This window comes from Ostrea edulis, chromosome 3 (assembly GCF_947568905.1).
Source record: "Ostrea edulis chromosome 3, xbOstEdul1.1, whole genome shotgun sequence".
Classification (NCBI taxonomy): domain Eukaryota; kingdom Metazoa; phylum Mollusca; class Bivalvia; order Ostreida; family Ostreidae; genus Ostrea; species Ostrea edulis.
The window spans coordinates 11,248,705-11,266,385 of NC_079166.1; the positions used below are offsets into that span (position 1 = coordinate 11,248,705).

Below are 17,681 nucleotides of genomic sequence, written 5' to 3' on the forward strand. Positions count from 1 at the left end.
ATTATTCAGACTCGGACAATAGAATTGTTACATTCAAATGCAAATATCTATATCCTTCGAGATGTATTGAACACCGTTTGGAGTTATCGCTCGTTATTTTGTACAGGGAACGGCAGAAAATGTTTGATATTCGACTGTTAGAGGTAAACGTCAGTGAAGCAAAGACGGTAGATTTTCGAAATGGTGGTTAAGTTAGAGATTTTGAAAAGTGTTTCTACAATAATGTTAAGATTGATATTGTTGACGTATTTACGTATCTAGGTGTGGATTTCAGATACAACGGTAACTTTGAATGTACGCAGAAATCAATTGCTACCAAAGCTAAAACAAAAAATGTACATTCTCTTTGTGGAAGGGTGGAAAGAGAATAATTTAAATGTTGAGACTACACTTTATTTGATACATATGTAAGTTCTGTTCTTCATTATGGACGTGAAACGTGGGGATTTCATAAAGCCCCACATACTGAGCAAGTACATGTAAATTTTTTGAAGAAAATTATGTTGCTTCGTAAATCTACAAATAATCTAATGGTTTAGTTTGAATTCGGCAGATGTCCAATGTATATCCAAAGAAAACTTCGAATTTTGAATGGTGTAACTTGCTTAATACAAATAGTCGTATATTAAAAACATGTTATTAACAATTGTTATGTGAATACAATACTCACAAGGAAAACTGCACAAACTGGTTGAATTCAGTTAGAAAAAAACTTTATTGCTTGGGTCTTGGCAATTTTCTAGAACAACAAAAAGTTGGTAATGTTAATCATTTTTCTTTTCTTGTGGAACAGCGTCTCATCGATGCATTTATACAAGGTTGTTACAGTGATTTCGAAAGTTCATCGAAATGTACTTACATTACAGAGGTATCTTGTGAAGCGATTATCACACAAGCTAAAGGCATTACTATGCAAATATCGAATTTCTACACATTCTTTGAATGTTGAAAATGGAAGGTACAAAAAATTACCTCGAATGGAACGCAAATGCTCATTTTGTAACTTGCAAGAAATAGAGGACGAGTTTCATTTCGTTTTGATATGCCCAACATTTTTTTATTCACTTGGAAAATACTGTAAATGTATTACATTTGGCTGTGTATTCTATTTAGCGCCTTTGGCGGAACGCAGCTTCCGCTAAATCAAGTACATCGCTAAATGCCATCCGTAAATCTAGATGTTTAAAGTAATTCAGGAATGCGCTAAATCAAATCTACGCTAACTTGTTGAAAAAACGATTTCCGTCAAATATTGTACACACCAAATATAATACGTTTACAGTGCATCAAACCTTGGTAGTATAAAAAAAACCTTCCTATTTCAGACTTGTATAACTTTTTAGTGTATATAACTTTAAAACTATTCACAAACTTTGTCAGTATTTAGTGAAAGCTATAAAACTATTGATAAGCTTTGTCAGTATTTAGTGAAAGCTATAAAACTATTGATAAGCTTTGTCAGTATTTAGTGAAAGCTATAAAACTATTCACAAGCTTTGTCAGTATTTAGTGAAAGCTATAAAACTATTGATAAGCTTTGTCAGTATTTAGTGAAAGCTATAAAACTATTGATAAGCTTTGTCAGTATTTAGTGAAAGCTATAAAACTATTGATAAGCTTTGTCAGTATTTAGTGAAAGCTATAAAACTATTGATAAGCTTTGTCAGTATTTAGTGAAAGCTATAAAACTATTGATAAGCTTTGTCAGTATTTAGTGAAAGCTATAAAACTATTGATAAGCTTTGTCAGTATTTAGTGAAAGCTATAAAACTATTCACAAGCTTTGTCAGTATTTAGTGAAAGCTATAAAACTATTGATAAGCTTTGTCAGTATTTAGTGAAAGCTATAAAACTATTGATAAGCTTTGTCAGTATTTAGTGAAAGCTATAAAACTATTGATAAGCTTTGTCAGTATTTAGTGAAAGCTATAAAACTATTGATAAGCTTTGTCAGTATTTAGTGAAAGCTATAAAACTATTGATAAGCTTTGTCAGTATTTAGTGAAAGCTATAAAACTATTGATAAGCTTTGTCAGTATTTAGTGAAAGCTATAAAACTATTCACAAGCTTTGTCAGTATTTAGTGAAGCTATAAAACTATTGATAAGCATTGTCAGTATTTAGTGAAAGCTATAAAACTATTGATAAGCTTTGTCAGTATTTAGTGAAAGCTATAAAACTATTGATAAGCTTTGTCAGTATTTAGTGAAAGCTATAAAACTATTGATAAGCTTTGTCAGTATTTAGTGAAAGCTATAAAACTATTGATGAGCTTTGTCAGTATTTAGTGAAAGCTATAAAACTATTGATGAGCTTTGTCAGTATTTAGTGAAAGCTATAAAACTATTGATAAGCTTTGTCAGTATTTAGTGAAAGCTATAAAACTATTGATAAGCTTTGTCAGTATTTAGTGAAAGCTATAAAACTATTCACAAGCTTTGTCAGTATTTAGTGAAAGCTATAAAACTATTGATAAGCTTTGTCAGTATTTAGTGAAAGCTATAAAACTATTGATAAGCTTTGTCAGTATTTAGTGAAAGCTATAAAACTATTGATAAGCTTTGTCAGTATTTAGTGAAAGCTATAAAACTATTGATAAGCTTTGTCAGTATTTAGTGAAAGCTATAAAACTATTCACAAGCTTTGTCAGTATTTAGTGAAAGCTATAAAACTATTGATAAGCTTTGTCAGTAATTAGTGAAAGCTATAAAACTATTGATAAGCTTTGTCAGTATTTAGTGAAAGCTATAAAACTATTGATAAGCATTGTCAGTATTTAGTGAAAGCTATAAAACTATTGATAAGCTTTGTCAGTATTTAGTGAAAGCTACAAAACAAAGAGAAGCACTATCTGTTAACTGTCATTATTGATGGTTCATTTTTCGTTTTTGTTTCTAAACTTATTTCTCTGATAATATATATTTACATATTGTAATATTTCGGAATCCTCTGTCATTTGCCTGTATTGTAACACAGTGTAGCTATAAGCCAAAAGGCTCCTTTGGTCAATAAACAATCAACGATTTTGTAATTGAATGTACAAATGGGATTGTCCAAATTATGGGCACCAATAGGACAATATAGCGTTAGAAATACTTATAGGTTATAGACTTTGTTTGGGAAAATATGACGACCGAGTTTTTTGGCGCGTAGACGGACCGAGCTTGCGAGGTCCGTTCGCGACAAAAAACGAGGTCGTCATATTTCCCATACAAAGTCTATAACCTTTTTATTATATACTTTCAATTTCATTTAGAAACTAACAATAATTTTATTTTTAACAATAACTTTATCGGTTTAACTGAGTAAAAGATGAAAAACACGAAAAATTTGAAAATTAACGGCGTAGAAATTTGATTGTGACGTAATGTTTGCGGGCCGGAATGTTTCCGGGCATATATCGTGTGATATATGCCCGCAAACTTTTAAAGAAAAAAGAAGAGATGAAATTGAAAGTATATAATAAAAACTGTATATATGTATTAAATGACGTAATTGGATCCCAGAAATAGAATTTAAGGTACTGTCGATATATTTTATTCCTTTTACACATACTGCCGTAGTTTCATCTATGTATAAACCTATATGTATTTCGCGACTCTCAGCTCGCTTGTAATTTATCCTTCGCATGAATTTTATCCCCCGTCAGGATCCGGGTTAGTATTGACTGTTAGGTCCCTCCTGCTTTATTTTTATCCCTCTTATTGCTCAAAAAAAGTTCTCAATTAAAACAAGGAAACTAATCATGAATCCTTAAAAAACTTCCGTGTAGAAAAGGAAGTAAGTGGAAAATAAACCGAGTTTTAAGTTATATGAACTGAAGAGAGACACAATTAGAAGAGGTCCTTATAGACCCTGATAATTATCATTATAACGCAGCCTGCTTTTGATGAACGGTCTTACATTTCTTCAAGTGGCGTACCTCGCAAATATATATACTTGTCTTGTAATGTACATTTCAGCTATTTATTTCTCCAGAATATCAAAATGTAGATATTTTGCAGAATGTTATGGTTAATCGGTAATATTTCTGACCGAGTCGTAGGTTAACCGGTTATCTTTTTGACCGAGTCGTAGGTTAACCGGTTATCTTTCTGACCGAGTCGTAGGTTAACCGGTTATCTTTCTGACCGAGTCGTAGGATAACCGGTTATCTTTCTGACCGAGTCGTAGGTTAACCGGTTATCTTTCTGACCGAGTCGTAGGTTAACCGGTTAACCGTTGCCAACCATAAACTTAAATTTTCCAACGTCTATCGCGACACGGGACCTCCTTTTTTATGATCATACCTGAAAGACCCGGCCGCTATTCTCACTTTTAAACGCAAAGCGTTTGGAGAAGAGCAACCACTACTTACTGTTGTCCCAATCCCAGCGTGCAACTTCGATTGATCGAGCGTGCATATTTCACTGATTGGTTTGATAAGAGTTCGGGTGAGCTCGCTTTGTCATCCTTTCCATGTGATTGGGCACCGAGAACAAAAGTAAAACTCATTTCATTGAAATCTACGAGAAGACTGGCCCAAATAATTGCGTGCTCGACCAATCAAAGTGTCACACTGTTATAGGAACAATGCAATGATTCTACGTCTATGGCTGCCATGGCCGAGCTAGGTTTGAACTCATGACCTCCCGGTTACGAAGCGAGCGCTCTACCACTGAGCTACCGTGACCGCGATCTGTTAATATTGAGATGTTAATAGTGGGGATTTGGTACTTTCATATACATGCGGACGCGAATATAACCAACCACATTTTGCAAAACTGTTTTCACTTAGGTCACTCTCTGGATGAGGACTTAATCTAAATTGCGTGTATTAGCGACATCACATCTAGACCTTTTTTCAAATTTACAATTAAGCAACAAGGCTTTATAACGATTGGTTATAAAATGTATCTGTCATCCGACAAGTTTTAATCAGGAATTGCTTGGATACCCTTTGGCCTGGGGCATCCACATATCATTATTCTGCTTGATTTGTTGACTGGCATACATTTTGTAAAGAGTCCAGAAGGGTGACCTTGCAATGAATTATGATAAATCATAAAACAGCCCTCCAGCAAATTCCGTATTAAGGACTTACAATGATTTGTTGTGACGCATTTAATCAGTTACAAAATATTTAGTTCGATGCATTAGAATTGAAATTAATTTTTTTTTCTATGATGATTCAATATCTAGTTCTTCTGATGCCCACTTTTTTAAAGGTGAATATGAGTTAAATATTTGTTATTCATAGCAAATAAATTTGACAGTCGTGTAATACAGATTTAATGTATAAAATATACCGTTACATTCTTACATTTTATCAAGTTATGAATTAAGTTCATTTTTTTTAATTTATAAAATATTTTACTCAGTGTAGAAAGGATTTAGGCGGTATGCTGTAAGCTTATAAACGTCCTCTCCATCACCCTATAGAATTAAGAAGAAGAATGTGCTATTGCGTATTCCTTGTTTGTTTATGGGGTTTTTTGTTTGTTTGTTGTTTTGTTGTGTTTTTTTTGTTTTTTTGGTTTTTTTTTTTGGTTAATTTTTACGATCCTTCGTAAAAAATTCACTCATATATTTAGACACCACCGGTACCAGTTCTGTTAAGTGTCACAGATTTAGACCAAGCGACAGGATACCTAGATTATAGCGATGTGGAAATTCAAAGATGTCCTTGCATAGGCAATGCAATATAGAAGTGGAGCCAATGTATTTTCAAGGTCTCATCTTTTATCTGACAAAGCATCGAACATTTCTGAGGACTTTTTATCCACTTTCATTTCTCTCTATGTAAAATAATTTTCATTAAAACACATCATTTTGACGGTGAAGTAAAATTATTCCCGAAATCCTATACCTACTGTTCTGTTTGTAGTAAAAATTAATTCTGTTCACCCCCCCGCCCTCCCTAAAACTGGGTCCTATTGAATTTGACAACAAAAGGATGTAATTACAATGCCGCTGTAGGCGTAAAAAGACCCGTAGCATGACACGAAATTGGAGATTGGATGTGAAATACATTATTTCACCTAGGGGTATCCCTATCATTCAAAAAATTGCGTTTTTTAATATAAATTTTATTTTTCTTAGGTGAGAAAAAGTGGGCTATCTTTGAAAGGGTGTTGAAAACGGTAGGAGTCTGTAAAAATCAACAAAACCTGTAGTATCGAGAGGCTTTCTTTTAAACACCTTTTATTTGTTTACCAAACCCTTTCGTATAATCCCGAAAACTTTCATTTTCATGTTTTTGATGAAAATTTTATATCTTTGTCAAATTCTTGTCATTTGTGCGCTGAAACATTTTATTCTTATTTATTCTTTATTTATCTATATTTTTACAAAAACTTTTAATTTGACTGATTGCAAAAAAATATTTGAATTATGTGAGGAAACGTCTAAAAATTATTTGAAAAAATAAATTTCAATGCAATATGTCTTTTGTACGTTAATCCTTTTCATTGTTAAAATTGCGAAAACTTTTCAATTTTTGTAGGGAAAAAAGAGTAATTATAAATTTATGTTTGCCCTAATGGAATTTCAAGGTTCATTGGTCTGAATATGACATTGAAATGACTTTAACACAGAAATATGACTAAAATGCATAGATTCTATGGTAGTTACAGAATATCACATCTTCACGCATAATCATGCAGAACAAGAATACTTTTACCAAAATTGTGAATTTCAGTATCCCCGGGGTAGAGATTTTGACTCCTCGGTAGGGCTAAACTTGACATATTTATAGTGTTTATTTGTGAAACAATTAAATAACATCTTCTTCATTGCTATTGATACTAAATTGAACCTAAATGTAGATTTCATGATCCCAGGGGTAGGGGTTTTGGTACCATGTGGACTCAAAAGGGTCATAGTGATGAAATGTATATATCATTTGAACGACTTCTTTAATTTTCCTGATACTATATAAAAACTAAATGCGTATTAAGGAAAGACTGAAAAGGATGTACCGAAATTGTGAATTTCGCAACCACAGGGTGGGTCCAAAATGGTAAGTGTTAATATAACATATATTCTGTGAAGTATTTCATCAGTATTCGCACTTTCGGGGACATTTGTATTTAAGGAACAAAATCTTATTTATACTGCTGTTGAATACTAAAATTTAGCTTATACAGATTAACGGGAAAATTATTTAAGAAATAAAGATCGCGTTTTCGTGTACGTGTTGCGGGATAACCCATGAGGTCGAGGAATTTTGTTTTAAATATAAAAGCCAAATGCAGACAATTGATTTATATTGAATGACAAATGTTCTACAGACATTTATAAATTCAAAACACTGCTGCCAGGCTAGTGACACGTTCACGGAAACGTGAGTATATTACACCAATTCTCAAATCTCTTCACTGGTTACCTGTGACATATCGAACGAATTATAAAATCCATTTTGTATATATGTACTTTCAAGGCTCTGCTTGGATTAGCCCCCGTTTCAGAAGAAGAAAAAAAAAACCCGTAATTTCACCTTCTTGTAGTGACTATGTTAACCTCAGTTGAATGTATTGATTGATTGTATATTGTTTAACGTCCCGCTTGAAATTGTTTCACCTATTACATATGGAGACGTCATCAGTACCCACCGTGACCAAATGCCATTTGGACACAAATGACGTTTGGCCACGGTGGAACCGGAGAAGGGTTGCAAATCTTAGACCTATGCTCGGAGCTTACAGTCTTTGAGCAGGGAGATATCTTTATCGTTCCAAACCTACTGTGACACGAGACCTCAGTTTTTGCGGTCTCGTCAGAAGGACCGCCTCATTTAATCGCCTCTTATGACAAGCATGGGGGTGCTGAGGACCTACTCTAACCTGCATTCCCATGGGAATAGTTTTAGTATTACAGTGTATTTTATGTACAATAAAAGTAACAATAATTATAATAAATTTGTTTGCAACATAAATTGATTAATTTTATGATTAAAAAATTGAATTATAAATTATCGACTTTATTGTTGTATTAGTAAAACACGAATTGCAAGCAAGATGCGAGTCCATTTTCTCATACTCGGGTATTACGTATGAAGGTATATCGTAGAATAATGACCGCGGCATTCCTTTGATCTTTGCAATTAACTGTGGTAGAATATATATATTCCGTAGGCTTTGGGGCTAATGATTCTTGTAAGTAATACTCAGGAGACCGATATGGCCCGTGGGCCTCTGGTCATTATTATTATCATTCTTATTATCATAAGTATCATCATTTCTAATTGAATTTTTATTTACAACTTATATACAATTTTTTATTATTCTATTTCAAAATCTTATCGCAGTTTGTATTTAACGCGTATACACACTAATATTTCATTATGTAAAGATTCTTGGAGTAAATTCTAATCAATTTTTGATAACTATAATAGATTTTTTCATATAAATCTCATATACGCTACTACTGAAAAGGGGGGGGGGTGACTTTGATGTGCAGAGTCAGATATAGTCACAACACTGGGAAATAAAACATCATTTTGTGAATGAATTCTATACAGTCAGGTGAACAGTATGATTTATGGGTGTCGTTCAGAAGAATGTATCATCGGGTTAACTGTTTCTTTTTGATCGAAAAATACATTAAAACTTTTCTTGATTGGGCGTACGGGGTCCACTGCGGTGTGATTGAAATTGACACGTTTACGTTGAATTTACGCTTGCTACATGTAGCTGTCCATGTCCATGCAAATGTAAATTTCAAACATTTCAATTTGTAAGCGATTTAGACTTTCAGCAACGAGAACAAATAAAATAACATTTTCTCTTGAAATTGTTGTGAATTATTATGTATATATTCGCTATGATAGATATATATTTATTCATTACATTATCAGTTTCTCTCCTCTTCTGCAGTTCACTTATTATTCATATTAAAAATACTTTACCAAGGACCTTTAATTTCCATACCAATGCGTCTATAAAAAGACTTGGGAACTTTTATATGTGAATCTACTATCTGCTTTTCTTTCCATATGAAATGTGCACCTTTCCTCCGCTACTGGCATCAAATAACTTGTATGTTTCTTCCTAATTCGATCGTAGTAAACTAATACACTTTGTGTCATTTTTTTTCCTTTTCCTAGTGCTTCTATCAAATAAAACACGTTTAATTCATCATGAGATAATTTTTTAAACCATCAATATATTGGGGGGTGGGGGGGTTAAAAAGTTTTTGATTTAGACACTTACCCTTAAGATGCCAATAAAGTCCTTTTCTTTAACGTACTACACTATGTCTCTACTCTAATACACAAAAGAGAGTAGAAATGGAGAACGTACGCGTTGAAAAATAAAAAAGAAATATCTCCTCAAGTTAGACAGCTTATGTTTCACATAAATAGTTACTACTGTTTGACGACTTAACTAGTTTCCTGTTCTCCTTTTATTTAGAGTATGCCATTCATACTTTAACATTAATCGTAGTTGTCAGATGTTGTCTGGCTTTTCCGAGAATAAAACAATTATGACAAGTGAGAATGACATTGTGAGGTGGTCGCTGTACTTCCCGATACATAATGTGATTACAACTTTTCAGTCCTGGAAAATAAATTTTCTGCAAGTGGTTTACTTATAGTTTATTTACTGATCGTCTGTCTGTCCATGGAAAAACGTTAATCTAGAACTCTGCTATAGCTACTAATCAATAACGATATGAAGCCTGTTTTCTATGAAAAAAAAATACTTATTATCAAAGTCATAGTTTCTATTGGCGAAGAGAGTGGAATGCATAAAATATACTACACTTTAGATAAATCATAACTCATGACTGCAAATGTCAGTTTGGAATCAATTTTATCAATATATTTTTCTGCTGAAGTGTAACAATATTTCATACCTAATCCTCTTCATGAATAAATTTCTATTTCACACATATCCTGCTACTACATGTAATATAAATTATTTCAGATTAGAGAGAGTTCAGTGCACGTACATTTCTGTTCATACAAGCGCGTATGAATACGACACCACGGTAATTAGATGTGGATGAAAAGTGAAGGATGTGTACATTAATATCTTAAAACTGAAACCTTTCAAGTGTTTTTTACTTATTCAGAACTGCAGTTTTAGTAGAAAGTAATCTGTAAAACGTTTAAAACACCCTGCTCGACTCGAAACCAAGGCCTACAAATCAACAGGTTAAAGATATTTATAATCTTGAAATACATCTAGTTTGCCAATACGGCCTGTCATTGGGTCATGTGCTGTCTGGCGTGTTTCATGCCGATTTTTAAGCCGTTCTTGGCACACTGATTTTGACTACGGATAACTCCGTTTACCTGATCAAGATATAGGGGTCACGGCGGGTGTGACCGGTCAACAGGGGATGCTTACTCATAGGCACCTTGTCCCACTTCTGGTATATCCAGGGGTCCGTGTTTATCCAACTCTCTATTTTGTATTGCTTATAAGAAAGGCGAAGAATTGTGAGTTATATGGGAGTATTGATCCTTGTTCGTTTTCATCGCCTTTCATCAATATTATCTGAGGTTTTATAAATGACTTGATCATAACAAAACAAACCTGTGAACTTCATAGTATATAACTCTAGCAGATGTGACTGCTAGCTCATCGACAAGTTCACACAGAATAGGTTGGATGTAGTATATAACTCTAGCAGATGTGACTGCTTGCTCATCGACAAGTTCACACAGAATAGATTGGATATAGTATATAACTCTGGCAGATGTCACTGCTAGCTCATCGACAAGTTCACACAGAATAGGTTGGATGTAGTATGCAATTGTTCATGTAGATGGAGATTCTCTTTCAAAGCTGAGAGTATTTTGTGATCTCAAAGTCCATGGCGACGGAATCATTCCTGTAACAATGAATATAACCACCATGCGATCATTCAAAACTCTTACATTTCTCTCCAGGACAAAGAGGGCATGCAGTAAAGGCAGACGGTCTTGCTTTTCTATGAAATAATACCGACCCAGTTACTCTAGGTATGCTTTCTACTTTATTGGGGTGGTAAGGTTTAGTTTTATTGGATGTGTATATGTTTAACATCCATATCGAGATTTTTTCCCTCACATCGAGATCACCATTGCCGGTGAAGGGCTACAAAATTTAGGCCTATGCTTGGCGCTTACGGTCATTGAGCAGTGAGGGTTCTATATAAAAGCGTGCCACACCTACCTTTAGGCAGGAAGGGATCTTTATCGTGCTACACCTGCTGTTACACGGGACCTCGGATTTTGCGGTGTCATCCGAAAAAGCGCCCTATTTAATCGCCTCTTACGACAAGCAGGGGGTACTGAGGACCTATTCTAACCCCGATCCTCACGGGAGTGAAGTTTGGTATGAACTCGAATCCCAGGATCTGTAGAGGTTGCAGCGATTCAACATTTCTTCGTCAAATATATTCAAGGATTAAATACATAAACGCAATCAGAAATGTGTGAGAGTTTATGAGGTCTAAGACCTATCATACCGGAAATTAAAAAAACCCACTATAATTCTTAGAAAAACTGGGCGATTTCTCTCACAATGTCTTTTTAGACTCTTTACGTGGAAAACACGCGGCGATTCAGTAAAGACATACTAAATATTCCTGAAAGCAATATTTAATCTGTTGATTGGAATGTAAAACCTTCCCAAGCAAAAAATCTGGGAAAAATTGTAAAACCTGCCATTTCTCTTCACGTAAGATTGTGAATGAACTAATCGAACACATCTAGACTGAGATTTTACACGATTCAACAGAGGATGCTTACTCCTCCTAGGCACCTGATCCCACCTCTGGTGTGTCCAGGGGTCCGTGTTTGCCCAACTATCTATTTTGCATTGCTTGTAGGAGTTATGAGATTGATCACTGTTCGTTATCTTCACCTTGCATACAACCACATGATGGACAGGGATTACCAAGACTTTAGAAAATCATGTTGTCAGTACAGATACAGTTTTGTAATTAGATATACACAATCAGCACTAAGTTTTGTAGATATTCCATCACAAAAACTGAATCTGCCAAAGAACCTTGGCGCCAATAACGATTTCTTCCTGAGCGTCATTGACAACCTTATGGTGTACTTGGCGTACCAAACAGAATTTCTGATATGCTTGAAATCATGGCCAAGAACGGCCTAACAATCGGCATGAAACACGTCAGACAGCATTTAACCCAATGATAGGTTGTATTGACGAGCTAGACTGAGTATTATAACCACCATAGAATTTGTGAAACGAGACTGCTGGAACCCCTGCACCATCACCTTGTTTGTCAGTAGCCTACTTCAATTTAAAAACTGACCAAACGCAGAACAAGGTCTTGCGTATCGAATCAGTAAGATTGGTGCGTTCTTTGTTGGATCGAATTCCAGTGTGATTTGGGTAATATTCACAATTCCAACATTCTCAGTATCAATGTGACAGTCATCAATTATTGTCCATAATTTCCCCTTCATACCTATTCTGTTAACTTTGCATAACAATCCTTTTTTCATACAATCAAATGTCTTTAACAGTCTAGAAAACAAGACATCAATTCTCAGCATGATGTAAAATTGTTTCTTGAAGACAGAAACATTTTGTTGTATGTTTACAAGTGTCTTCACAACCTGGCTCCTAGATATTTGTCAGAACTGATAATACCATACATACCGGCGAGATCGCTAAGATCGGAATCAGCCTGTCTGGTTACAGTCCCTGTCACCAAGACAGAGACTTATGGAGAGAGGAGGTTTGACATGGCGGCAGCGACACTCCGAAACGGTCTGTCATGTGGACTTAGAAATGTACAGAAACTCGACTGTTTTAAAAGAAATTTAAAGACCCACCTATTTCGTCTTGCTTTTAATGTGTAATCTGTGATTCTGTTTTTATGTGTATTTATTACTTTTTTCCTTAGAACATTTATGCCAATAGTGTTTTAGCTTCTGACTTATCATTTTAGAGTACTTTTTAGATACTTAGCATTGTGTTCTACCAAAAAAACAACTCTAACTATCAATCTTAATAATGTTTTATTTTGATAATTTTATAGATGTAAGATTTTATGTCATACAGTCATTTATTTGTTGTAGGTTTTTTTCCCTCACCGCTTCCCCTGTAAAGAGCCCTAGAGTAATTTGTTTTACATAAGACGCTATATTTATTTTATTTATTATCATTAAGAACTTAAACTTTTTGACAATCCTGCTTTTGAGAATTATGGTATTTCTCTTTGGATGTTCTGTTCATAATCCAAATGTGGATGATCTTTTCAAAAAAATTACAGTTAACAATGATGAAATGAGTTGGTAACTATCAAAAGTTCTTCGTTTGTTTGCACTCTTTAAAAATATGTATGATAACACTCTTCTAGAATACAATCGTATTAAGGCACAAAATTCTGTTGACCTTTCAGGTGAATTTCATATATAAGGCTCACAGTGGGTGTCACCGGTCAACAGAGAATGCTTACTCCAATATGTTCAGGGGTCTGTGTTTGCCCTTCTCTTAATTTTGTATTCTTAATAGGATTTATGAGATTGATCACTGTTCATTATATTCGTTACAGGAAAAGGAAGTGCATAATACTATAATATTTTTAAAATCAAAGAAAGTCCTTGGATCTGGACCTGATAAAATTCAAACGGAAACGTTTATAATTCATAGGAAAAGTGTATTAACTGAAGACCTTTGCGTATTATTCAACAGTATGATAAGTCTACGTAAAATTCCATCCCTTATTGTGACGATTTAACGAGCTTGAAATCATTCTATGGGTGTGTGGATGGTTTCATGTAAATGTAAACTTTTCTAGCTCAGTGGTTCTTGAGAAAATTCTTGAAGATTTCCCCTAAATATTCGCTTGTAAAACTTTGATTCCCAAATTTTGGCCACATTCTTACCCCGAGGACATGATATTAACAATCTTGAATTTGCACTATGTCAGGACGTTTTCATGTAAATTTAAACTTTTCTGGCCCAGTGTTTCCTGAGAAGATAACTTCATGAGTCATCATTTCCCCTTTGAAGGGACATGTACTTGAACAAATTTAAATTCCCTTCACTTAAGGATGATTTGTACTACGTTTGATTGAAATTGGCCCAGTGGTTCTGGAGAAGATGAAAATGTGAAAAATTTAACAGACAGACGGACGGACAGAAAGGTGGTCAGAAAAGCTCATTGAGCTTTCAGTTTAGGTGAGCTAAAATGAATAATGTATCAAGGTAAATATGTTACGTAAATATAGGAAACACCTGAATTAGTTTAACATGAGATCTATGATAGCGTGTTATTAAACTGGTTTAAATGCCGTGTATATAAGAAAGAAAGAAAGGATAAATAGATAGATAGATACATGTAGATAGATAGATAGATAGATAGATACATGTAGATAGATAGATAGATACATGTAGATAGATAGATAGATAGATAGATAGATAGATAGATAGATAGATAGATACATGTAGATACATAGATAGATAGATACATGTAGATAGATAGATAGATACATGTAGATAGATAGATAGATAGATAGATAGATACATGTAGATAGATAGATAGATAGATAGATACATGTAGATAGATAGATAGATAGATAGATAGATAGATACATGTAGATAGATACATGTAGATAGATAGATAGATACATGTAGATAGATAGATAGATAGATAGATAGATAGATAGATAGATAGATACATGTAGATAGATAGATAGATAGATAGATAGATAGATAGATAGATACATGTAGATAGATAGATAGATAGATAGATAGATAGATAGATAGATACATGTAGATAGATAGATAGATACATGTAGATAGATAGATAGATACATGTAGATAGATAGATAGATAGATAGATACATGTAGATAGATAGATAGATAGATAGATAGATAGATAGATAGATAGATAGATAGATAGATAGATAGATACATGTAGATAGATAGATAGATAGATAGATAGATAGATAGATACATGTAGATAGATAGATAGATAGATACATGTAGATAGATAGATAGATAGATACATGTAGATAGATAGATAGATACATGTAGATAGATAGATAGATAGATAGATACATGTAGATAGATAGATAGATAGATAAATAGATGGATAGATAGATAGATAGATACATGTAGATAGATAGATAGATAGATACATGTAGATAGATAGATAGATAAATAGATGGATAGATAGATACATGTAGATAGATAGATAGATAGATAGATAGATAGATAGATAGATAGATAGATAGATAGATAGATACATGTAGATAGATAGATAGATAGATACATGTAGATAGATAGATAGATAGATAGATAGATACATGTAGATAGATAGATAGATAGATAGATACATGTAGATAAATAGATAGATAGATAGATAGATACATGTAGATAGATAGATAGATATCATTTCGACTCGTTGGATAACAGACATAAGATCACTCTATACAGATAATATTCTCTATATTAAACTTCACCTGGCTCTCAGTTATTTTTCATGGACTTGTTCTGATCTTCTTGTCTATGACAAGGAATCCAGGCTGTTGAAGATCAAAAGAACAAGGTCGGTTTATAAATATTTTTGTCTTTGGCTAATGCAAATGTGTTTCACTCGACTAAATGTGACGACTTTTTTATGTAGGTTATCCTATTAAATTGAAATAACTGCATCAAAATTCATAGCAACGGTTTCTTGGCATTCAACCAATGTAGGTCAAATATCGAAATGGAGACAAAAACAAATTGGTTTTTGTTTTCTTTTTCAGTTGAATCTCATTTCGAAAGTACCTTTAGACCTACACGTAGAAGCTTAAAGGTATAGAATTAAAATCGCCATGTAGTTCTGTTCGGTGTCATTCTTACTTGTACAAAAATATGAAGACTTCTCATAAATTACAGATAAAATATCTATCTTGGTACAAAGGTTAAAACCACATCGCAAAAATAGATTCAACCCCGCAACCAAATTTATCCCTGCAACACAGAAGGCCTGATTTATTTGTAAAACCTACCTTATTTGCTTGCAGACAGCTCTGTTTCAATATCTCATTATGTGTTATAGGAGACATATTGCATAATCATGTGAAATATATGTTTTTATATGTTGTGGATTTTCCCCCAGTCATTCCGACCCCCACTAATTTATTCTGTTATCTAACTTCATCATTTTCAAAATAAATGACTTTTTTTTTCAATTCCCATCATTGTCCTGTTTTCACTACCTTTATCAAGTACCAAACAAAGGATACTTGGCAAGATCATGTTAACTAAGGAACATAAAATGGAAAACTAGACCATTCACTACCCTGTCCATGGTTCATTGTCTGTGAAAAATCCACACGGTCTGGTTCAAGTGATTTAAGAAAAGAAGTTTGATGAAGGTAAATGTTTACGAGTACCTTAGCTTATCCTGCAGTAGATTGTATATATTAGGTACTTCAAGAAATGAGAGTCTGGCATAAATGTCACCAAACGTGCGAAAAATCCCCTGTGAACCCAGCACAGTATAGGAAGAAGACGTTAAACCGTTCCTCTTCCTAGCCATGGAGATAATTAATTTTAGATCTGAATGTCAAGCAGTGTCAGTCCCAACCCCCTCCTCAAAGTTTCGGACGTGCATGAAATCTATCAGACATAGACGTTACGTAACCGTAAGACCTGTCAGATGACACAAAAATAAATTGTCAAGTTTCAGGTTTGTGTAGACATAAATTCAAAAAGGTGACTGTAAGACGTGTCAGCAGGAAATGCATATGTATAAAGCTATCATTTAAAATCATACCTAGTGATTTATTAGATTCATAACTCTTTCCTGTCCTCTTTTGCTGCCAATGAAGACACAGGTAGATAGATTTAAAACAAATGATAAAAAGGGTTGCTACATTCACGAATATATAGGGAATAGCATTATTAGAATTAATGCTTTCCTGATAGATTTCTAACCAGCAAATACCATGAGATTTGTATGAAAATATAATTTCTTTTAAAAATATTTTAATAAAATCTGCTCTTTCCATAGACTTCAATGTTAAAGGGCCTATGCAATGAAATCCTATTTAATTGTGTTTCAAAAGAAATTTTCTTTACTGAGTTCGTAAAATATCGGTGCAGAAATAATAGTATTATCCATCAGATAAAGTGACTATTTTTACCTGCTTTCAAAATGCAATCAAGCAAAAATAGAAACGACCGAAAACGAGGCTATTCAGCTGTGACGTCACAACGGGATCACACATGGAATATAGTATGGAAGAATAGAGACCAACAGAAGTTTATGCAGTGATTTAAGCGTTATTTCATCAGATTCAGAAGTAATTGAATGTTCTAATGTCGAACTAGAGACACAACCATACCTTTCTGAGGCGAAGGATGACCTAGACCAAAATCTTTCGCCTCAAAACAGTGCTATGTACAACCACGGCAGAAGGAGTTTGAAACAATAAAGTATTGAATAACTGGTTAGTGCATTATAATCTATCGATGCTGGTTAGTTCATTATAATCTATCGATGCGTTTTTGCTATCAAATAAATTAAGAAGTAAATATTTTTGATAGTTTGTTTGCATATAAATAAAAAATAATATAAAAAAGACATGACAAATAAGAATATTTCTAATAATGAAACACGATAATGGTTTTGAAGTTCGCACTCTGATGGTGCGCCTATGAAGAAGTAAATATTGATCTCCTAACATATTATTAGTGATATATTTACGAAATGGGGGAATTAGTTTGTCA

At 33.7% G+C, this 17,681-nt stretch overlaps 1 protein-coding gene across 1 annotated transcript in view; it reads right to left on the minus strand.

Moving 5' to 3' along the window:
- The window catches only part of LOC125677184 (probable cytochrome P450 49a1), a 73,749-nt gene extending 64,424 nt beyond the window's left edge, over positions 1-9,325 (minus strand). The window contains exon 1 of the mRNA XM_048915164.2: positions 9,192-9,325. The gene's annotated coding sequence lies outside the window, so the exon portion shown is untranslated. The remainder of the gene's footprint in view (positions 1-9,191) is intronic.
- Positions 9,326-17,681: the final 8,356 nt, after the last annotated feature.